This window comes from Antedon bifida, chromosome 5 (assembly GCF_963402885.1).
Source record: "Antedon bifida chromosome 5, ecAntBifi1.1, whole genome shotgun sequence".
NCBI lineage: Eukaryota > Metazoa > Echinodermata > Crinoidea > Comatulida > Antedonidae > Antedon > Antedon bifida.
Window position 1 is genome coordinate 3,776,916 of NC_136230.1, and position 24,901 is coordinate 3,801,816.

At 34.5% G+C, this 24,901-nt stretch overlaps 1 protein-coding gene across 1 annotated transcript in view; it reads right to left on the reverse strand.

The window, feature by feature from the left end:
- The window catches only part of LOC144843172 (short transient receptor potential channel 4-like), a 68,249-nt gene extending 45,882 nt beyond the window's left edge, over positions 1 to 22,367 (reverse strand). Inside the window, exon 1 of the mRNA XM_078699908.1 lies at positions 21,964 to 22,367. The gene's annotated coding sequence lies outside the window, so the exon portion shown is untranslated. The remainder of the gene's footprint in view (positions 1 to 21,963) is intronic.
- Positions 22,368 to 24,901: the final 2,534 nt, after the last annotated feature.

Consider the following 24,901-nt stretch of genomic DNA (forward strand, 5'->3'; position numbering starts at 1 on the left):
ATGACCGTTTCTTTCAAAAGGCATTGTTACAACCGGTAACGTAGAAAACGCCAGATAATCTCGATACAACCGTTAATGTAGAATAATCCACCGCTAATGTAATAAACCCCCAGCTAATGTAGACACACCAACAGCTTATGTACAGGTAGTAAATGAAAATCATCCTTCTGTATGCGCCAAAACATATTAAGTATATTCTCGATCAGTAAATAATGATTAATATATTGCACGGCTGCGGTAGGTCTATACCACTACAAACAATATTAATTAACTTGTAATCATGATTAATTTCTAATTGTTTTGAAATGGTAAATACATGTTGTCAATATTAACTGTCTTCTCTGAGACAATGTCTAATACAACTGCCTGTTTCATTTTTTAGTTTTTATTCTCGAATGTTGAATACCAGATTGACTGGCCTCCCATACGCAATAAGGGTAGGTACGACTCTAGCTGCCGGAAAATATCCCCTTTAATTTTGCATACACTAAATAATGCAAAATAAATCACGGAGAAAATGCGCATACTGATTTCCTATTAGAAAATGAAGTCATATCACTCATAATATAATTCATTACATGCTATAGGCCTAAGTATTTTGTTTCGATGTAACGTGTATCTCCTTATCCTATGAGAATTATTTTACATTTTGTGTACTCATATTACCGCATGTATTATGTTTAGGCCACAATGTACAATATAGGCTTAAAAGGAACACCAGAGAGTGGAGGAAATTACAACTTGGACCCAAAAAAGCTAGGCCCTTGGTATACAGGGCAAAATCATCCCCATTATTATTCAGTTAAAACCATATTAATATAACTAATATTAAATTTAACATTAAGAAGATTGAATATGGGTTTTTTTTAGGTATGATATAATTTCAAAGACCGCTAATTAGATATGATTCTCACATTATTAAATCCTATAAACTAATTTGTATATAAGGTAAGAAAGATACTAGGTTATAATATCAAATTAGTACAGATTTTAACGACGCCTTCTTCAATTACGTGAAACGGAACAATGTGAAAGTAGCTTTATGGAAACGACATTAGGAACAAGTGTGAATGCTGCTTTATGGAATCAACATTCGGAACAAGTGTGAATGCAGCTTTATGGAATCGACATTCTAAACAAGTGTGAATGCAGCTTTATGGAATCAACATTCGGAAGTGTAAACGTACTGTATCATTTTAGATCGAGATTCACGTTTTTTCATTAACTTCATCTGTTTTCCTCTTTTGAAAAATACCTAAATTCGTCACGCCTAAATTCATCCGCCAATATTACAAACATTTTATAGCTCATTGTAGAAAATTATCAAAGGAAAGTGTTCCGAAAAGTCTGAAAATGATGCTTTTCGATTGGCAGTTGATATAGTGTACTGTACTGTACGGTTAGGTGAAATAAACCATGCTGATATTCCTATATTTAACTACTCGATGCAAACATCAACACAACTCACTTTATATGGTAATGATGTGAAGCGATTACAGTATTAAGATAAATGATATATCTTAATAAAGTTTGCAGGTTTAATAGACAGTGCAGCTACCGGTATAGAGAGCGCTGGAAGCTATTTTAACGTAGAATAGACAAGTAAATACTGTATAACGAATGATTCATTAGAGATCTTAATTTGATTAGATAACAACCAAGACAACGCCGCAAAGCGCTAACTTCAAAAGAACTCAAAGAAGTAGGCCTAGAACCAACAGGTTGTACAATCATTCGCTTGTTAAACTGTAGGGTTCGACTCTCGCCCTAGGCTTTCTCTTTTTTTAAGCCTACATAATTTCAGTATAGTCTTAATGAATATTCATGAATAGAAACCCGTCTATCCTATAATACAAATATGCGTTCTGTAGGCTACAACACTTAACAGTAGACACACCATACTATAATGCACAGTTCTCGTTGTGCACTAAAAGCTTTCAGGCCCCGCAAGGGGTTGAAACGAAAGTTAATAGAGTACTGAATATACGAGGAGAAAAAAGAAGATCTATCAAGTTTAATAGAAATTATATAATCAAATAATAGTTTATATAAACACGTATGTGGTAGATTTCCGGTTAATTAGACAGGAAACGCGTCATACCTCAACTTATGTTGCCATTTGATGACGCGAATATTGCTATTAAGCGTCATTTCGGAAGTATTGCCTTACATTCGCATCTTCAATTAGAGCACAGTAGCCACATTGATGATAAATGAATCAACATTATCAACGTTCAATAACTGTCTATTTATCATTATAATGTTACCATCGTACATAAACATCCGTACTAAACGAATGACCATTTGAAGTAGCTAGACCTACATTTCGCTTACTTTTGAAAGTACCGTTTTGACAAAATACGCCTAACGGTACGGGGCGCCGTTCGGGACATTGTTAATTAATTATTCAATGTCCAGAACGGTGCCCCGTAGAACGGACGGCCGAACCAGTGATGTGCCCATTGTCTGATGTTACTACAAATGTTTGCCAGGGTCCATTCACATGATTAGTTATTTACCAGGGTACGTTGGCCATCTACTTGGGTAGTTGCATTGTATAATCATGCTCTCGGAGTTCCCTTAAAGGGGGATTCTGGGTTTAAAATTGCTTTTAAATATCGTTTATTTATTAAATAAAAAATATTATAACAATATAGACATGTCAGAATGAAGAAGTAATAACGAGAAATTAAAAAAATTAAATTTCATATACATTTTAGGGTAAATTCATGGAAAGTCTGTTTTTCAGCAGCTTAGGGAAGCTCATTAATATTCATGAGATATTCACAAAATCACGTCATCAGTGGATTCCAAACTCGCGACGTCATATATGTACGTTGTGTTTGTCAACTAATTTACATCTCTCTCCCCTGTCAAACGACGACCACCCGATCATTGTGAAATACATTTTTTGTAGATTTTCTAAGCTAGGCCTAAAGTGTAATAATAACAGTAATAGCATATATTTATTTGAGATTTAATGAAATACAAAATTTAGTACAGATTATATATAGATTGTATACAGTTATACTATTTTTATACCTCGAATAGTTCAGATCGTATTATCGGCTTCAAGTACTAGGCTAGGCCTAGCCTAAATCATTTTTTGTCATGGGTGAGAGCCATTCTGACTAGGGATTCCATGCCACGATGTCGATGGCTACCCTACGTTTTAAAACATTGGGGCCCATCATGGGCCTAGCTAGCCTACTACTAAACGATTGGCCCATAAATAACAAAACTCAGTGGATCCAAACCCATCCTATCAACCAAACTCCTAAACAATCTAAACCTAAAACGTTCTACAAAATCGGCTGTAAATATTGAGGCAAAACAAGGTCCGATCGCCGTCCGCACGTATGGTGTCCCGATCATCTATAAGTAGGCCTAAAATAGGCCTAGTTTACTCTCCAAAAAAGCGGATACTGCATCAAGCAAGTAGACCAGGTAGTAGGAGGAGACCTGGCCGATCCGGCCCAGTTAAAAATTGAGCTAGCTAGTGTAGTAGACCCTATGCGAATTGATACTACCAGGCCATTTACTATAGGCTACACTTGTTAAAATTAGCAATACTTATGTTTACAAATATTCCAACTCTCTCTCATTCGAGCTATGTTATCTATACCATTCCGGTAGGTCGAGTCGACCTTCAATCAAATACTGTACATCGTTCATGTTGCGATTATAGACGGGGTATACTCGACCCGACCAGTTTGGTATTGTATACTGTATCTGCTTATCACGTGACGATGCCGAAGGCTTTCCCTAAGTCAGTGCGAAAATCGGCAAACGTAAAGTGCAAACATACCTAAGTTTTCACTGTTTTGATAAATTTTCATAGAAAATTGACTTCATAAATGGGAAGACCGACTAAAATTACATCAGATAAGTATAATTTTATAAAAGTAATTGATATGGTTAATGATAACGAGTCGTCGGAAGATTGACCATTTCACGAATTTCCTATTCTGTAACACAGTGTCATATCGCCGTAGCTGCACTTGTAATCTGGCCTCATTTCACAGCCTTCGTTCTGCTTCACTGGGCGCTTATATAAATTGAAACTTTTACCGTTCAAGAGACAAGCAAATATATTTTACATTTTTTACTATTCATTTTAAACCCGGAACCCCCCTTTAAGCTCTGGTGGGCCCCTGGGTTTAGCCAGTGAGCGCTCTGACTACAAATTCACCCCTTAAGCGTGGTTCCAACTAGTACGCGCAACGCAAGCGAGATGACCAATGACAAGCCACTGCACCGAATAATCCATTGCTTGTGATTGGTCAAATCACTAAAGCGTGGTTTCCACTAGCGACGCAACGCAAGGACGTAACGCAACGCAAGTGAATTGACCAATCACAAGCGATGGCTTATTCGATTGTGATTGCTAACTGTCTATAACTTCGCTTGTCATTGGTTAAAACGCTTGCGTTGCGTTTACGTCCTTGCGTTACGTTCTAGTGGGAACCAAGCTTTACGCTGGGCGTTACGTCCTTGCGTTGCGTCGCTAGTGTGAACCCAGCTTTACATGTTTTCGGCGTTTCACAAAGCACTCGTTAAATTCGTTGATACTTACAGACAATCTAATTAAACATCACATGTACATTCACATGTCTCACTGGCAGATAACAACGATAGATTCATGTAAAATACGTCATCTATAATTGCAACCAAGCATTCTCAACATTCACTGTTACGTATTCAAAGAAGTGCCTGTCAATTACTAAAGTACTTTTGAATAACAAGGGTTTTGTCCGAATCTATACACTCGGGAATAAAATGGGCACTTGACAAGAAGACCACGATATACTGTCAGTGAACACGTTTACTTTAAAAGCTTCGAGGCAAGAACTGATGATCTTTTGTTATATAAATAGAAAGATTGAAATTAAATATACCGTCCAACTGAAATTAAATCTTCCCCAACAATTGCTTCATTCAAAGCTAGATATCGGATCTCATTTTCCACAAAACTAAACATTTTTTTTCCTGATTTTTTTTTTATCCAAGACAGGACCACAATGCTGCAAAACAGGTTTTCTTTTACCTGATTGTGTAATCCTGTATAAAGATGTTGTTAAATAAACAAGTTAAATAAATAAATAAATTTGTATTGCATTTTTTGCTAAACAATATTGTTATGAATGTTTATAGTAAGGTAATTTTACTACGGTACAATGTTCCTTGGCTGTAGTATTGTGGCTTGAGAAACTATGTCAAGCCGCGGCCGAATGAACTGTTTGATCCTCCTGAAGGAACTATACCCGCCAGCTTCAAATGCTTTCAGCTCGAAGAGTCGAGCGCGGCTAAGCGGATAAGTAGAAATGGAACAGTGTAAATATTGGCGCCTTAAACCCGAAGGCATTCTCTCTCCTACAAGATAAATAATGTGAATGGAATTCGACCAAATAAATGTTATTTTGTCCTCATTTCTTTTCATTTTGTTTGTAATAATACTCATAATCACATCACCATTCGAATGACGCCTCATTTATAAATTTCCTTAACGTTTGAAAATAGTTCTGGGCGATTAAATAGTTCTGGGCGATTAAAAAAGATAATTTAAATATTTGCGTAATCATTTTATAGAAAGTATGCATGTGTTTTATGGATAGGTAACAACAATGTATATTTTGCTACTCGGAGACTGCGGCAATTAACAAACTCATAGAATAATAAATAAAGACGAATACAACATAAGTTCTGGCTTAAATAGTTTAATTAGTAAATGAACATTCACCCATGTAAAACTGCACATAAAAGTCATAAGCAAATATAAGTTATATAGCAATAATTTTCCAATTCTAAGTAAGCACAACAGGGATGCTCAGAGAAAAATAGCCCTATTGCCATAAGTGTCATAATATTGGGCGGGAGGGAGGGAAAATTGTCTTCAACTTAATGTGATCGTGTTAACAGAGAGGATGCTTGATCAAAGAGGTCGAAAAACCCGCCCTCTCCGTTCTCAAAATAGAATTGTGTTCCCAACCCAATTCTTGATTTTTGCTACTCGGAGACTGCGGCAATTAACAAACTCATAGAATAATAAATAAAGACGCATACAACATAAGTTCTGGCTTAAATAGTTTAATTAGTAAATGAACATTCACCCATGTAAAACTGCACATAAAAGTCATAAGCAAATATAAGTTATATAGCAATAATTTTCCAATTCTAAGTAAGCACAACAGGGATGCTCAGAGAAAAATAGCCCGCGGCAGGTGCCAAGGCACCGCCAAGAGCAGCCCACCAAAGTGCAGGAAACAAGGAAGAATGTTCACTTACCCACATGAAACTGAAATGTAACATGGTGGGACCAAACCCTATTAGTCACACAGGCTATTCACCCCTTATTCTCCCTGATGCCTACTTAACTTGGAAAACTACATTCCAGAGGTGGGTCTTCCAAGGACATATGAATCTCTTGGTGCAAATTTTGCAACCAAACAGTGATTTTTAATATGTACCTATTGAGCTGTTTATCTACTTATAGGTTCATACCAAGTTCATGCAACCCAAGTCTTGTCATCGTCCATTATATAGGAGGGGGGTCAACCATTATGACTATAACTAATTTCCACAATTATTGATTACATGTTTTAACCAAAGAAATTAAAATGACATAAACTAGTATAGTATGAACATTTTCAAACTTCGTAATAATTACCATCTATTAATTAAACAGGTCACAGAAAGATAAACATAACCATTACCCGAGTGATAAATGGTATATCCCAGCTCGCTGGCATTCAAACATAGGTATCTTAATTTTGCAATTGTGAATATAAAAAACGACATATAGAACTAAATAACACCTAATAATTGTTCCTTATATATCAAACATTAGAATGATATAAAAATTAAAATGCTACTTACAAATTATATAATGAAAAATTAACCCCAAACTTAGCTACAATCCAACGGTCTGTCAAGTGAAGGCTTGATAACACAGGCAAACCCTATTTGAATTTTGCCGCGATTTTGAGGATTTTTTAGATTTTTTCAAAATAGAATTTGCTATTTTGCCACGGTCTATTTTAAGCCAATGCTCATAAGAAAAGTATGTAAGGAATCTATGAATATTCAGCTTTCTTTTAAGAAACTAACCAAAATGATTGATGACATACAAGTGATCTTAAATTGCAAATAAAACACTGTGGTACTTTAGAAAATAGGTAAAAAATTGACCTCACACTGTCAGCGGGCAATGGATGGTGAGTTTTAAAACGTAAAATGACACGTACTTTTTTTAACTTTACAATTTCAAACATATATCATAATGTTCAGTATTGTCTACAGTTTATTTTGAGCTACTAACCAAAAGAATCCGATTTATAATAGCCGAGATATTTAGGTGGGAACATGAAAATCAAGTGTTTTGTAGAAAATCACGGTGCGAAATCAGTGGTATTCATGTCCCAGTGTAGTCTGGGCTCCAGACGGAGTTTTGCAAAAATATAAATATTTTTGCACATATGGCGTTTCATACGTGTATTACTTGAGTTTGGATACTCCGTCTGGGGAAACACGCATAAGTCACGTGGTTTGACACCAAGAATTCTTGGTGCATAAATTATCCAGTTGACTAGTTTCAGCCGCATGCCATTGGCTACTCACTCGTACGTCGTTTTAATATTCATATTTCAGAATTTCAACGACTCAACATCTAAGACGATGCGCATGCGCTATGTTACGTTTAGACAATGTGTACTTGAGTACATTGATGAAAGTTTTTGAAGGCTAGAAATGATTTTATATGCCTAGTAAGTAGTAAACATTTGATGAGATTTTTCCCAAGAACATGAAAACTCGTCTTGATATGATAGGCTAGCTTCTCCGCCAAATCAAACATTGAATGGATCATTTATTTAATTCCCACCCAGACCCTGTCCTGTTCTGTGTGGTGGTGTAGCCCTGTTGTGTGCCCGTCGGTGGTGGTATGTACCTTATTGGCGTTTTATTTGGCAGGTCATACGTACAAGTTGAGTAGCCCTACGAAGGAGGCCTAGGCCAGGACTAAACAATCAATAAACAAAACAACTTGGCAACACGATTTTATATTTCAACAGTTGTTCAGTCTCGATCGTACATTCAGCACTGTACGCACTCGATATTTTTCATTTTGAAACAAAATGATCATTGGTTGATTCGAAATCCATATTTACATACCGCCCGCCCCATATAGCCAAATACGGTATGATAACCTACGTCATTCTTATCGGATGTTTGCGGTCTGCAAATCGATTTCTATACGTGTTTCACAAGTCTGTATTTTCAGACAAAAATCGCGGTCGAAATGAAAACAAATAAATAAAAGAAAAAGACAATAAATACAGACTTGGGGCAAGTCTAGTCCCAGTGGAGTGTGTTGAGGCAATTTAGCTATTTCGTTGCTCAAGAGATTCATATGAAGTCAATAAGGATGTGGTACCATTTAATTAGTCATCCTTCCTGTCCCCTTAATATAAATATATGTTTTGTAGTTAAGTTAGTTAGTTCGGGTATTGATTCTTGAGACTATAACATCAGTCAGAATCATTACATTTTCACCTTGTTTTATAATATTACTTTTGATTGAATAAATATTATATTTTGTACATTGAATAATTTTGTGCCATCGTTATTGTCTTGGCCCTCGACACGACTACCGTTACATGTTATTTCTAAACATTTTAATAGTGTAAACGAGTGAAAATTCAATTTTTTTAAATAAATCTTATGGACTACTTCTAATCACTCAAATTTAACGATTTACATCATCATTTCAGTCAAATAACCACTCTTAAAGAGTGAAAACTTATTTTTCTTAAAGCCCTGTCTACACTATCAAACTAATTTGAAAACTGTGATGTTTTCAAATATGGTATAGTGATATGACATCATCGTGTCCATATAGTACACATCGCATTGTTTTGTCATATAAAGTTTGATAGTGTAGACAGAGCTTAAGAGTGAAAACAGTTCCGTCTAAACAACGAATGACACTTGTTTATAATAAGAGAGCAAGGGGGATCAAGAGTGTGGAGAAAATGACGGGATTAGTAAGATTAGTGTATCTGGATTAGCACACCATATTAGCTAATGAATAAGATGATTAAGAACTTGCATTATAATTGTACCTTTTAGGTGGTCTATAGGTGTTACAAATAATAGTATGTAACGAAAGGCCTTCTAAGGTACATTTTTTTAGATTCTAAGATTACTGACACATACATCTTTAGGTCCGTATTGTTTCCAGGATGGTCACAAGTGCGTATGACGTCATTGTAGTGCCATGTTTAGTTAGTTCACAATCTCTATTGATTCATTAAGTGATCCATCTACCTTACACAGATAGACTTAAGTGTTCGATCATTCGTTTGATGTGCTGTATATCACCGATAGTAAACAAGACATCACGTACGGATTACAGTAATGTAGCTGTTATGGACAGTATTTTGAAGGGAGATACTAGGCTTACCCCAAGTCTGTAGTTATTGTCTTTTTTATGTTCGTCACCAGTCGGCGTTTCGATTTTTGTCTGAATACTACGCGCTCATGTATTACTGTATACGTATGAAACGCCATATGTGCCAAAATATTTACTAATTTCGGTCTAGAACCTAGACTAGGAAGGTACTTAACAATGGTACAATACTATATAAACAAGGTTCCCGTTAGAACGCAACGCAAGGACGTAAGTGCACCGCAAGTAATTTGACCAATCACGATTGGTGACCACTAACTTGCAAAAGGATGGTATCGTGAGCGTTTTCGGTTACTTCATCAACCTCTAACAGGGAACCGATGACTCCGTTAAACACACATTATAGTTACACAGCACAAGTACTTTATTTTAAGTAAGGGTGTGGTTTATGTATGTGAGTAGATATCGGAGTAATAGAAACACGTACATTACTGGCACATTGTTTCTACAGGGTAATTAAATGTGAACGATAGACTAGGGAGACACTTTATCACATATGTGTCCAACGGATATAAAATATTTCCTATGATGGAACCTAAAGATCTGTCTACACTATCAAACTTTATGTGACAAAAAAAATGTGATGTGCCCATTAATGGACATGATGAAGTCATATCACTACCATATTTGGGCACATCATCAATTTTGTCAAACTAGTTTGAAAGTGTAGACAGAGCCTAATACAGAATAAGAAAATGAGTTTACGTATCGTGATGCTCAATTATGGAATAGCCTAACCGGTAGATACCTAAAATCTAAAGAAAATGTCAATTGTATAATGTACTTTACTGAATGAATTTTTTTAAATAATATTTCTATTACTGTTATATTTGATTTTGTATCTACATGGACACGGCCTCGTGGAAGAACACATTTCTGCAGGTTAACGAGTTTTTAATCCGTTGCAAAATAAGGATTATTATTATTATAAATTCATATTCTCCTAGAATATTTGAAATGAAGGTTGATTCATAATTCATGAATAATTCATAATTTAAGCATACTAATAATGATGATCTTTTCATTTCATAATATAAACTGTCTAGGCTTCATAATAAATAATAAACATAATAATAAATGATTTTGTCTGTTTAACAATAGGTAGCTAATGTAATAATATTAATATTAATAAACTTACCAGTAATTTTACAGCATTTAAATTACCATGACAATACAGGCCTAACATTCTGGTGAAACCGAACAATATAGAATATGCAAAACAGCGTCATTATGGACTTAAGAATTGCAACCAAAATGATTATGTGCATTCAGTATTTGCTCAATCAATTGCTACAAAAACAAACATACATTTCCGATGTGCGTACTTCACAATACAAAGTGAAGAGAATACAGAGTAGACTATTAAGAAAACCATTGTAAACATAGTTAATGGAAGAATGGAACAATACATGGTTAACTAGAATCTTTCTCGAGGCTCTAATGCTGTTTGTCAGACTGCTTGTAAATGTTGGCATTGTACGCATTTACAAAATTTAAAATAGTAAATAATACTAACCTCACCTCACTAATTTCACATGTTTCTTACTTTCTTTGCATGAAGCTCTGTCTACACTATCAAACTAGTTTGACAAACAAATGTGATGTGCGTTAGTGATCTGCATAAATACGGTAGTGATATGACATCATCGTATTGTATATATGCATATGCATATCACATTTTTATTGTCAAACGAGTTTGACAGTGTAGACAGAGCTTTACGTTATTTTGTTTTCAAGCAAGGGAAGGAATGCTCTACATGAGAACAAATCTTTCGTTTACATAAATGACGCATGCCTACTTCGAATAACTCTCTCAAAAAGTTTGTTTATGAAAAATAAAAATCAATTAAATTCCAAATTCTAAATATTACTTTCCACTAAGCCGAATTGATTCGTGAGAAGTAAGAGTCAGGTATGCGCATGCGTATTTAATTAACTTTTGCGATGTGAAAAGAATGCGCTACTAATGAAAGCTCAATAAATTTTCGATTCCCGCAAATAGATTCGCAAATAGTCGAAAACAAGATGTTTATCTTGTTTTTCTAACCAGATATGTTCTTAAAAGAACATATCTGGTTAGAACAATTAGAAATTTCATGAATCTATTTTGTCTTCATCCAACTTATTCAAGATCCACTTTTAGTAGAAATGCCAAACAGTGTGAATAACAACTAGAAATCTGTATAACTAAGTAACTTGGCACATTATTATATATATGACGTGAATAATCTGCCAAGTTCGACTTCTTTAATACTGTCATTTCATCTCCATTATTTACTCTCTGCAGACAGATAAAATTAGTAGTTATTTGTTTAGACATGAACTGTTGATACTAGCTATAACATTTGCATTATTAATTCTTTATCCGAGGATTTCCAATTAGTCCGTTTGCTTAATACGTTAAAGTTGTAAGTAAGATAAACAAAATAAGAAAAAACGGAGCTGTAATAGTAATAAAAAAGTAGGCCATGATGATTAGACCTAAAAATACTATCATAAAGCTCTGTCTACACTATCAAACTAGTGATGTGCCCAAATATGGTAGTGATATGACATCATCATGTCCATATATGGGCACATCACATTTTTCTAACATAAAGTTTGATAGTGTAGACAAGGCTTTAGGTGTTTGCGACGCGTTCCTACTCAGAAAAACGCGTCTGATTTTATTCTATACTTGGAACGAGGTTCAATCTAAGCAAAAAGTGACCAATAGAGTTACACGTAGGTGGTAAATACGCGCTAACCCGCAGCCAATCACAATCAAGACCTATATAATACAGTTTTAAAGGATAACTTGACCGAAGACCTAAAACCATATGTACATCCGTAATACGTTGTTAAAATATGGTCCTCGGTCAAGTTGTCCTTTAAAGTAAGTCGGATTTAAGTAAATTATGGATTATTATTCAAATTTAACTTTTGACATTCAATTAGTTGAGGAGATGTGTGCTGTTTGATTGAATCGTTCAATATCGTGCAGGTTCCATATGCCTGAGGCCTCTTGGTTGTCAGTCGTCTGTGACTCTGTCGCATGGCTACGTGCCGTCACGTTGCTCTTGAATTGTTTAGTAAATATTCTGTTGGCTGCGTGTTTATAATATAAGACGACACATAATTTGACAATCGATAGATATTATATTAGTTCATTCATCGTATCATGGCATCTAACCCAGTGTAAACGATTTCTGCGAGTGCGAACATGTGAATTTTAAATCAATGATAAAGAATCCGTATAAAATAATACAATTTTTTTTTCTTTCTCGAGTGAACGGCGAGTCACGAAATGAGATATGGGATGATGTATTAATAGGTTTTCTAGTAATTAAAATCTAATTAGAATTTCAATTAGTTATTATCGTGAGTGAGTGAGTGAATGGAGCGAGTCATATTGGAAGGCTCAGTAGCTCGGCTCTGTAGCTCCATGGTAACTCCAAACACACGTTGAAACGATATATTGATATTTATACTTCTAAAGCCCCGTTTACACTATAAAACTTGCTTGACAACAATGTGATGTGCCCAAATATGGTAGTGATATACACAAATATGGTAGTGACATGACATCATCATGTCTATATATGGGCACATCACACTTTTTTGTCACATAAAGTTTTTGTCAAGCATTGTTTCTATCTCTATCTTTAGATAGTATATCAACATTTTTATTAAAATGATGATATGCTATAAATAACCTTGGAAATTGATATTGTTTACACCATACGCTAGATGTCGATAATAACATTGATTAAAAATTACCGAAAGTTAATGAAAACAGTTTGTGTCATAAAGAATAATATTTACGCTATCGTCGTAAATCTAGCCGTTGGTGCTTCTAGCGGCCAATTAGTAGCTACGCCTGGCAATACTTCAGTTTCTAGGCCTATTTCGTGATATCTCAAAGCACAGATCTTTAGGCGAATATCTCACTTAACAAAAGGTTAAAGTCTTCTCGGCCAAATTAGATCCATGTACAAATGTTAACTTTGTTTTCTTTCTAGGACAAATGACAGAATATTCTTGACTAAAGAAACCCTGCTTTTGATCATACAACGTTTCCTGTATGTGTGTCTATTTTTGATGGTCAACATTTATGTCTCAGTACAATATTAGTTTAAATGTTTTCTGTCTAAAAGCGTCCAGTCCAGATTTATTTTAAAAAACATTTTAATTACAAGGAATATTCAAAATAATTTTAATCTAGAATAATCTACATGTCTAAGTACAACACGTTTTTCTCTACTACCGAAACGCCGACTGGTTATTTAATCTATCATTGGAAATATAATGCTTGTGTTCGTAGGCCTACTGGTACTGGCAATTAAAAACACGTGATAGAGGTGATTCAAACTTTAAAAAGAGTTTTAGAATTGTGAAATCGAAAAGTAAATTCCGATCCACGTTTTTTTTTTTATTATTTGGGTTAAAATGAATTGTGTGAATATAAATCACATGAAGACATTCCGTTGCCAGAACAAATTCTGCTCTACTCTCCTGCGCGTGCCGTGATGTCTCCATGGTGATTCGGTTCGTCTGCTTCTACATATTTGTGATTAACTGATGCTTCATCAAATTAGGCCTATATTATAAACAAAATTATTTAATTTGTAATCACTAGCGTGATAATCAAAATAACTAATTCACTCGAAATTGTGTTTAATTTAATAAGATAAGATTACGATTTTACAGACCATTAATTCTGATTTTGACAAAACGCTATAATTACAGATACGTCTTCGTGTACAAAATAGTACGAATCAGAAAAATACTTAACATGGTCGTACAGTATTAATTGCCAATTAATGTCGGCATACATTTCTCTCTACCTCCATATTTCAAGATAAAGATTGATCGTAATGAGACACTGATAGTTGTATGACATAAATGACACAGTTTATCGGCACTCTGGGACTAAGGGAAAGGTTTATTTAGCCAGAAAGAGCAGACAGCATTAAAAACGATATGTAACAACATAGTCAATGGCCGAGCGGTTATATCGTTTACGGTAGTATAAACGGGCCTTAATGCTGCTTGTTAAGCGTGGTTCCCACTAGCGACGCAACGTAACGCAACGCAACGCAACGACGTATTGACGCAAAGTGTTGTATTGCGTAATCACAAGTGGGAATCGACGACCCAACAATGCTGCAAACATCGCAGGTTTGATTTCACGCAGGCGGGGGCAAACACAACTATTGGAAGAGCATTTTCTTACGTTGAGTCGGTTGCGTTAAGTTGCGTCCTATTGGAAACCACGCTTTAGCAGTGTTTGAAGAAATCAAAATACAATATATATTACATAAATGCATTTTTTTTATCTAACCAGTTTAAATCACTTAACTTTGTTTACAAAATATTCATCTTCAATATTAAGCAAATTCGGATTAGGGTTAACGAACGAAAGGGGGGTAATTCTATTAAATAATATATAGCAGCAGATTATTGAAGGGGAGAGTGTAATTCAACTCTTCTCTGACATTCTGCCAATATTCCAGACGTTCATCGATCGCATATTTTTAATAATGTTAGAAATGATTGATATACTGTTAAGATAATTTCGATCGAAGTTTTAATAAGGGCTTGCTATGCAGACTAGTCACCATGGAAAGTATAGTAACAGATAATAAAACAATTCATACAATCTGGACCGGCTGTGCTAGGGCGGTTCCATACCGTCACCATATTTATCGTATAGTGTTATCACAATGATATATTATCCTCGTCAATGTATACCGCACGTATGGTTAATATTAATTAAGTTTTTAATATAAATTGATGCATCCATTGGAAATAGAATAGATTGTCTGAATATAAGGAGAGCCCTGTTTTCAATGGCCCGATCGTCCACAGCTCCGATTGTATGACAATTGTCGACTGGAAACAAATACTAGACCTAGTTCCCCGTAGAAATGAATTACTCAATGCCGTAACGGTTGCCGTACCTGATTAACCGCGTTTGTTCCAATTTTCGTCTGGGTATGGTACATGTTTTATGGATGGTAGGCCTACTGTATCGTATCTGAATGATTTTGTTCTGTCGGTTAAATAGTGACGTTTAAGTCATTCTTAATTTCAGCTAAGAATCAATATGTTTTAAATGTTAATTATACTATTTAATGAAATCACGGGTCACAAACGTTTGATAATTGTAACCAAGGATTTTAATTCTAATTACTTGAATAATTAGTGACATAATTTGTACGGAATACGACATGAATATTTTCAATGCTAGTCCTTGTTGTTTGACACACAGATACAAATACAGAACATGTATTGTAAAGATGATGAGAATTATAAAATTTGAATTAAGCTCTGGCTACATTATAAAACTGACAAAAATGTGATGTGGACACGATGATATATCATAGATATCAATCAATAAATTAATCAACGTAAACATTTATTTTCTTTCTTTCAATCAATTACAATAAAACAAATGAATTTAGGCATTAAAAAAGACAGAGCTTAATATTTTTTCCCACGACTCGGCCGTTTCCTATTTTAAATCACCACCACCACAACCACTTACACACGGAGTGAACGGGCGGTTTCAGCTCAAGATAGATACAGATTCTACGTGGGACGACAAGCTACGCGGTTTTCCGCTTACCGTTACCGCGGCTAGTCTGGGTATTGGCCTTTAATTGGCCTTATTACAAGAAATAGACCTAACAAACTGCAAACAAATAAGTGTTTAAATAATAAGTAGTTAAAAGAACCGAATGATAGATTTAAATTGCGTATTTAAAATAGAATATTACGTTTATGAAAGACTATATAACTCGTTTCACACAGCTAAGGAAAATAGTCTGATTGTCTTGTTCTGTCAACCAATCATGGTGCAATGATGAAATACAGTATTGAAGATCTAGATATACTGTACAACCGATTAATATCTGTACAAATGCTACAATAATAAGCTATGAATATATATAATAGACATTGCATTTTACTAAAGGATGTTACGTCACAGTATCCGTAAAACGTTTTCACGATGATTCAAATTGGGAGTATCATAATTGAATCATTGTCATGCGTCGATTTTATAGGTCTAAAGTCCTTATTTCTGTGAAATCCATTTTATAATGGAACGGCTTGAATATCATTTAAGACTTAAATTTACACAAAGAAAAACTGTGTTATGAATATCTTTTGGATTATATTAGAATAACACGCTATTGTTCATCAATAACATAATGAAAATCCGTATTCAATTATTCAATGTTGAAGTACTTACATATATACATACATATTGGTGAAGTATTTCTGGACTGGATTTTGTCAAGCCTTTTGCGTAAGTTAATATAAGAGGAACTTAAGTGAAAACTGATGCTTTTGATTTCAAATCAGTTCTTACAAGGAATTGACTTTTTCATCATCGCAATTTAATTTAATGAATGTTATCCTTCTCCCATCCCTCTAAAATATCACCATGCTTTCTAACTAACACAACATGTTCGTTCACATCCCTCCAAACGCTTCGTTACTTGGACGCAACGCAACGACGTAGGCGCAACGTTAAGCTTGGTTCCCACTAGCGACGCAACGTAACGCAACCTACACAACGTAAGAAAATTCCCTTCCAATAATTGTGTTTGCCCTCGCCTGCGTGAAATCAAATCTGTGATGTTTCCAGCACTGTTGCGTCGTCGGTTCCCACTTGTGATTACGCAATACAGCACTTCGCGTCGATACGTCGCTGCGTTGCGTTCTAGTGGGAACCACGCTTAAGTGAGTTGACCAATCACAAGCGTCGTTATCGTATAGGGCTTACTGAAAATACGTGTTAAACGCACCCGGTAGATTTGTATAATGTTACGTAATGTCGGCTCATACAAAAACGTTATAAGCATATTTTATTACATTGGCAAACAGCGGAGTATCAAATACCATGCTTGATATTTAAAGATACCTTCAAAACGTACAATCAGAAACTTAAACCCATGATAACATTACTTACAGTCAGGGAGTAATGAACCAGAAATAAAAATAACCAACCATAGAAATATTATATCTGTATGAACCAACTAATCTGGCATTATACTAATTCTTCTGGACTTCATATTGTGTAAAACTAAACAGCTAAATTCATTGAAATAACGTAACAAGCGCTATTAACCAAAATACAGAAGATGGTGTTTGACTTTGAACCTAACAAATTAAGAATCTATCAAGCTTTCTGCTAAATGTATGTAAAGCACGTCTACTTAAAATGATATAAAACACAATGAATCTGACGAAATAACAATAGTTGCATGTTTTTTGTTTTCTATTTAAATTTCAGCCTTGTATGATTGCTATGATTGTTAAGTGCATACATGAATTGTTTTTAAGATTCATGTGCGCATTTTTGTTTTTAAAACTCCAACACTGTGAGCATTTCAAGTTGCCTTGTATGATTTTTTGTAATGAATAAAATATCTTGAATATGAATAGATATATTCAGTATTTTTTATCTGGTTTCGATAAACATTGAGTTTTTTTGTATAAATTCATGTTGGACCAATAAAACGTAATTGTGTTTTACCTTAATGACTTTCGTTGACAACTTTTTCAGACTATTGTCTGGGTTGGTCTGAAGAAGGTGACAGATTGTCAACGCAACGTAACAACGTAGGCGCAACGCAAGACTGAGTTGACCAATCACACGCGAAAGTTCGGATGATCCATCGCGTCTTGATTGGTGGTCAAATTACTAGTGGTGCGCGTATATCTTTGCGTTGCGTCCAAATGTGGAATCGGAAGTTATAAAGCCTAAAGTTATTAATAAGTTAATAATTTGTCCTAACAAAATGTACCCACATGACAACTCCAACAAGGGAAATAAGCAAATGAAATGAATGCATAAAGCATCATGACATTATACGGTTTCGTATTAGATTACACTAACGTATTTTACTGGGGATTTGTAATTAAACATTACATTTGGGACTTCGCTAATTTATTACTGAACTGGTTACCCAAAGTGCCCATATGAAAGGTATAAGATAAACATGAAATACACTAATGACAAATGACAAAACAGTCTCCGTATACTATCGTATGCATTAAGTATGCTACGCGGGATATATTATACTTAAGCTAATTATATTGAATGTTAAATTCATTCTACAAATTAGGTATTTTAAATAATAGGTCCAGAGGAACAGGAATAAGCGAATGAGGGGGATTGAGAAGCTAAGGGCTGGAATTTAGAGGAGCCGTTCTTTGGATGAGTTGGTACGGGTGAATATGGAGCACAATCGGGAGTGAATGAAATAAAACAGTTCAGTTTGACCTAGGCCTATACAAAACGAAATAACTAGCTGTGAAATATCATAAGTCATGGTCAATTAACCGTACAGAATGTCTGTAATATTACTTGCTGGTAGCTTTAATAACAAAATATAATATATTTAGTTCTTCTTTCGGATGAGCAAAACATGAATTTCAACAACGATACATAGTTCCGTAAAATATAGGCCTACCAAAATTTACCAAATACTTATGGTTTCAATAACAAAATAAATTTGAGCCTTACGCTCAGATCCCAATTACAGCGCAACGTAATTACGTATAAACGCAATTAATTTGACCAATCACAGGTGACAATTAGGATTATGAATAAATTAAAGTTGGCGCGCACGTGGCCTACAAAACGCGCGTAAAACTCTGATTAACCTATTAAAGGAATTTTGACACCGAACAGAATGCCCCAATTTGCATCTATGCAAATATATAGATGCAAATCTATACACAAATATAATTGGACATAATTTGATAATTATAGGCATAATATAACTGTATTGTTGATAACTTTTGTTCTATTCTTCACTAACCTAATCATCTGCGTGACGACTATCATATTTATGGCGCGTGCCTCTCTTCTAGTTAATTGCAATAAAGGAGTCGTGATATAAACTCGGTGTTTAGATAATCGTGTTTTGTATACACAAAACACATGGTATCTACTCGAAGTGAGATATCTAGAGAAGATATTACCTACAGAGTAAATATACAAGACATTATACTTAGGCCCACTGAATAATTAAAAGAACAGTAATTACGATGCGTTATGTTTATCGTTATTTCTTTTTGTGAGTTTTAAAGAACATTCCACCAAACAACGTTTCACTCTGTAGGCCTAACCTCACATAGATGTTAGTAAATTACTGATATGATAATATAAACACACCGAGAATTAGGCCTACACTTTTGACTAGGAAATTCTAAAGAAAATCAATCACCTTTATGTTGGTGATTTCTAGTAAATTCGACAGAAATCTGTCTATCCATCTTGACAATAATAAATAATACAGAGAATCCCTCCTTTGGAGCACCCTTTGGAACACCCATATTCAGGGGACACCCCTATTAAGGGTAACACTTTCGTGTTTTGTTCATTGTTTACCACACCATAACGACCAACTCCTATTCACACTCCACACACACACACTTATTAGGGGCCACTTTTTTGGGGCCCCGAAAGATGTTCCCTTAATGGGGTTCACAGTAATGAAATAACAAAACAGCTCCAGTTTTGGTCTTTCTTTCGTCGGTCCAGTGAAGAGTAAAATTACAATTGTAATTTTAAGGCCAATTTACACAGACGAGCGGTAACGGTAAGCGGAAATCCACGTATCTTGTCCTACGTAGAGAATCTGTATTCCGTTGTGTGTAATTGGTCATAAGGAATAACATAGATTCTATATTTATATTACCGTTACCGCTCGTCTGTGTAAATTGGCCTTTGCTCTTATCATAACCCCTCTAGTCTAATTACTTTCTTTTAAGTATGTGTTATTTCTTGGTTTAACATATTTGTTAGCCGATATGATGAATTTCCTACCGTTTAATAAATTATAATAATTTTATAAAAACAGCCTTAAAAGACATACTAATGGTGCTAATAATCATTCTGTCATTATTATTTAAAGGAATCGGTGGTAAATGACGAACGAGTACGTCTTAGAAAATAATGCAGTTATTAATGAATGTTTGACATTATCCGAAATTACCATTACAAAAAATCATTAGTTTAAAAGCTTTTATCTGGCGCACTGACTTGAAAGGCGCCTGCTTATCACGTTTCTTGTAGGAAAATTCCGAAATTGTTTCATTATTGGGAAATAGTTTATGTTTTTTTTTTGTGATATGCTTTGTGTTTATTTGATTTAGACTATAGGCCTATTGCTTATAATTTCACAACAAATTGATTTTTTTATATGACTCGACGAAAAGTTTCTCCAGAATGTCGCAATTTTTAGCAGAATGTCGCAATTTTTAGCAGAATGTCGCAATTTTAGCAGAATGTCGCAATTTTAGCAGAATGTTACAATGTTAGCATTCATGTCACAATTTTAGCAGAATGTTGCAATTTTAGCAGAATGTCGCAATTGTTCAGATTGTCGCAATTTTAGCAGAATCACAATTGTTCAGATTGTCGCAATTTTAGCAGAATGTCACAATTGTTCAGATTGTCACAATTTTAGCAGAATGTCGCAATTTTAGCAGAATGTCACAATTTTAGCAGAAATGTCACAATTTTAGCCGAATGTCTTTTCCATAATTAACCTTCTGCACATTTTATTGATGATAAATCCCACAAATGAGTTGTTTAATATTGTTGAGATGACTCGATAAAAAGTGTTTAAAAATAGGAAGTTCACAAGATTTGACTAACCAGGGGTAATTTCACTCTTCCCTGGACTAATGTTTTTACCTTTCAAACATATTTTTTTTAAAGAAAAACATAAATCAAAAGAAACTCAAATTTACATAGGAATACTTTAAATGATATCAAGTCAAAGAAAATGCAATTTAAATCGCTAAAGACTCACTAAAGTCATGTGTATACCAAAAAAGTGTGATGTGCCCAAATATGGTAGTGATATGACCAAATATGGTAGTAATATGACATCATCATGTCCATATATGGGCACATCACAATTTTTTGTCACATAAAGTTTGATAGTGTAGACCTATTAGGGTTAGTTAACAATGTTTCCTCTTTCCGTCATTGTCTTAAAAGACGTCGGGGTGGAAATATATTGTAGAGTTGCAAATAATGGGAATTTTAAACATATTAACAGTACAGTGTAGGCCCAATGATAACGTGTTAAAAATCTATTACTATTGTTGTTTACCAAACATACAACCAGAAATTGAGCTGATTGTCAATATTCATACTCACTTAACACGTGGAGTATAGAACGCCTACATATAACAAGCCTATACTAGTATAAGATAAACTCGTCGTTCAAAGTCGCAGGCGCTAAAATATGCAATAACTACCAGCTGAAATTAAATATTCCCCAACAATTGCTTCATTCAAAGCTATAGATATCGATCTAATTTTTTTCCCCACAAAACTAAACATTTTTTTCCTGATTTTGTTGTATTTAAGACAGGACCACAATGCAAAACAGGTTTTCTTTTACCTGATTGTATAATCCTGTATAAAGATGTTGTTAAATAAAAATAAAATAAATAAATAAATAAAATGAATCTGTACTAACCTTTAGTGAAAATAAATGCTGACTGTATTCAGATTGAGTATCACTTACAATAATAGACAACGCGTAATTTCCAAAACAAAATCATCTTTCAGTATAGATAATCACAAATAATGTGTTTTTAAATTCAAGAAAGTATTAATCCGTTAGTATTAATTATGAAGTCTTGCTATCAACGAACACAGTCCTCATTATGTTTTCATTTTGGATTTAGTGAAAATTACACCTGTTTTGAAAAAAACAGACAATTGAAAATATCGATGAAATGTTAACGTCAGCTATGACGGTTTCTTGAAAGAAAACGAGAACAAATCTTGATATAGGTCTACTGGTTTCCAAACCATAATTATGTATCAAATTCAAAAGTCAGTTGGTGATTTCGCCCTGAACATGTAAAACTGCAGGCATGCTTCTTCCTGTTCACCTACACCAACACAATTACATGACTCGATGATGAGATACTAAAATCTTTCTAGGACAGATTTTTAGGTAAGCGTGACTGCGCATGCTCGTTGTTTCTAAGTGCAGGGCGATAACAATACACTGTATAAGATTAATATACAGTGTAGTCAGAGTTAACTAATTCTGAAGGCTAGTTTAACAATATGTACATTTTTTATCGTGCTGTGCAACGGATACCTTGTTCAAATGTTTTGTTATCTCCAGCCATAGTTGCTACAAATCAGTTCATTAAAAGCGGATTCTATGTCTATGAATATTTATGAAAAGAAAATATAAAAAAAAACCCCATTATAAATTTGATCTATTAAATCCGTATTGCATAGGGGCGTAATGGTATAGTGATAGTGGTATAATGTTTACATAATGACAAACAAAAACCGGAATTATCTATTATTAGTGACAAATTAATTTATAAATAGGCATTTAGTAGGCATATATTACGTAAATCCGACAAAGCATTTAAACTTACTCATAGTAAGAAAAAAAAATAGAACAGATAATATTAAGATTGATTGTATATCAAACCAAACATAAGAATATGAGGAAGAATACAAGAAAAATATACTTGATTAAAATAGAAAGAACGAAATATTAAAGGGGAGCTCCGGGTTCAAAATTGTAAACCGGGAATTGACTCGTGCAGGCTAATAGTACACTATTGCACGCCATGTGACCCACAATCGTCCAATCAAATGACAGGAATTAATTTAGGTGTTATAATAATAGTACCGCATACTCAATGCAACAGTACGTAGGTGCGTACAATTCTCCCATCGAAGTGCAGAATAGAAATATGAGGGAAACACAAACCGTTGACATCGTCCGACTCTTGGAAATATTATACAATATTCCTATTTATTATATATAGCCTATATATATTAAATTTCAAATTGATATCTGTTATTAAAGATATCTTTACAGACTAACAGAAGGCATTACACAATCAGAAATCTTGGCGAACTATTGGTTTTCTTAATTTCACTAATTAATCAGAAAAAAATCATGAATTTATGGATTATTTTTTACCTCAAAGGGTATATTAATTTATTAACCGGGTTCCTAAAAACTCATTGAATCCCGAATTAATATGTTATAGAATCTAATTTAAATTATGAATCGACAATATAAAATTATGAGTATTGAAATCTGCCAAACCTGCCTTTAATTGGGTAAACAAATACACATGATATCACGGTGTATTTCTGAATATCATATTTCTTCACTTTCTGGTATTTTATCGATTCGATATACTGTACGCACTCAATACAAACGTGAAATTGACATAGCCACATCCCCACAGCAGGCCAGTGTCTCCTTTTAGCACTCAGGCCTACTTGGTAAATAATTCATTAACGGGTGATATCCGTAAAATGGTGAAGGTTGAGAATCATTATGTCTTAATTGAAGTGAATATAAGTGAATTTGCCAAGCAACCATCAAGTATATTCATCCGCCCCCGAATATAAACCACGTTATTATCTATGGCGGGCCAAAGTGTCATTTAATGAGAACATTTCTAAATAAGGCTATTATCTTTGTGTTATTAACATTGCGGACCACAAATCATTAGGAGTTGTTTATAGAAAGATATTCTAATATAGAAATACACAGAAATTCGTTTTATTAAAATCTGTCAAGGACAGACCCGCAAACAGGATGTTAAAAGGGAATTTTCAGAAAAAACACATGATGTGTGTGTATTGACATCGTAGAGTGTTATAGGGGATACCGAGGGTGTGTGCGGGGGTAGGGGCGATGGACGCCACTCAATGTCGGTAATAATGCAATGCAAAGACATTTTACGTTCCGCTCTTAATTTCACAATTTTAGGCCCTCGCTCTCGCTCCCTACCTCTAAGAGTCAAAATCCTGGATCCGCCAATGAATGCATAGTGCAATTATAGTATAGCTGAAGCATAATAAACACCAGACATTGGTGACGAACCGACTCCTTCCGGAAGGGTTCGCGGGTAATGTTTACATAATCCCTACAAAGCCCCAGCCGCGCAACTGATTGATATCAAATGTTATGAATTGAAACTTGCCGGTTTGCACAGAACGTGTATGATGACAATAATGCCGTCCTATTACGTTGATTACAGCAGTTCGGCTTTCCATACTTATCGCACGCATGGTTTTCCAGACCTCGCCTATAGTGTCTAAATATCATTAAGTAAAGTAGATACCAAGCCTAAATGAGTGTGCATCATTACAGTAGGTATTTATCCAAGGATAGTACTCCTTTTAAGCCTAATCGTGTTGTTATTATGGTTAATTATCAATTGAAATTGGTTTTGAAGCCAACAACAATACTGACTAATGGACTTATATTTCCGTCTTCTAATTAAATTTTTTATTAAGGTAGTAGGCCTAATGACGTAAGCCTAAAATATTATTTTAATAATTTCATTAGATGTGTCGTATCATGTTTGGGGTGGGGTGGAGGAAATCAGTTAACACCATGCTCTCCAGAATCTGTG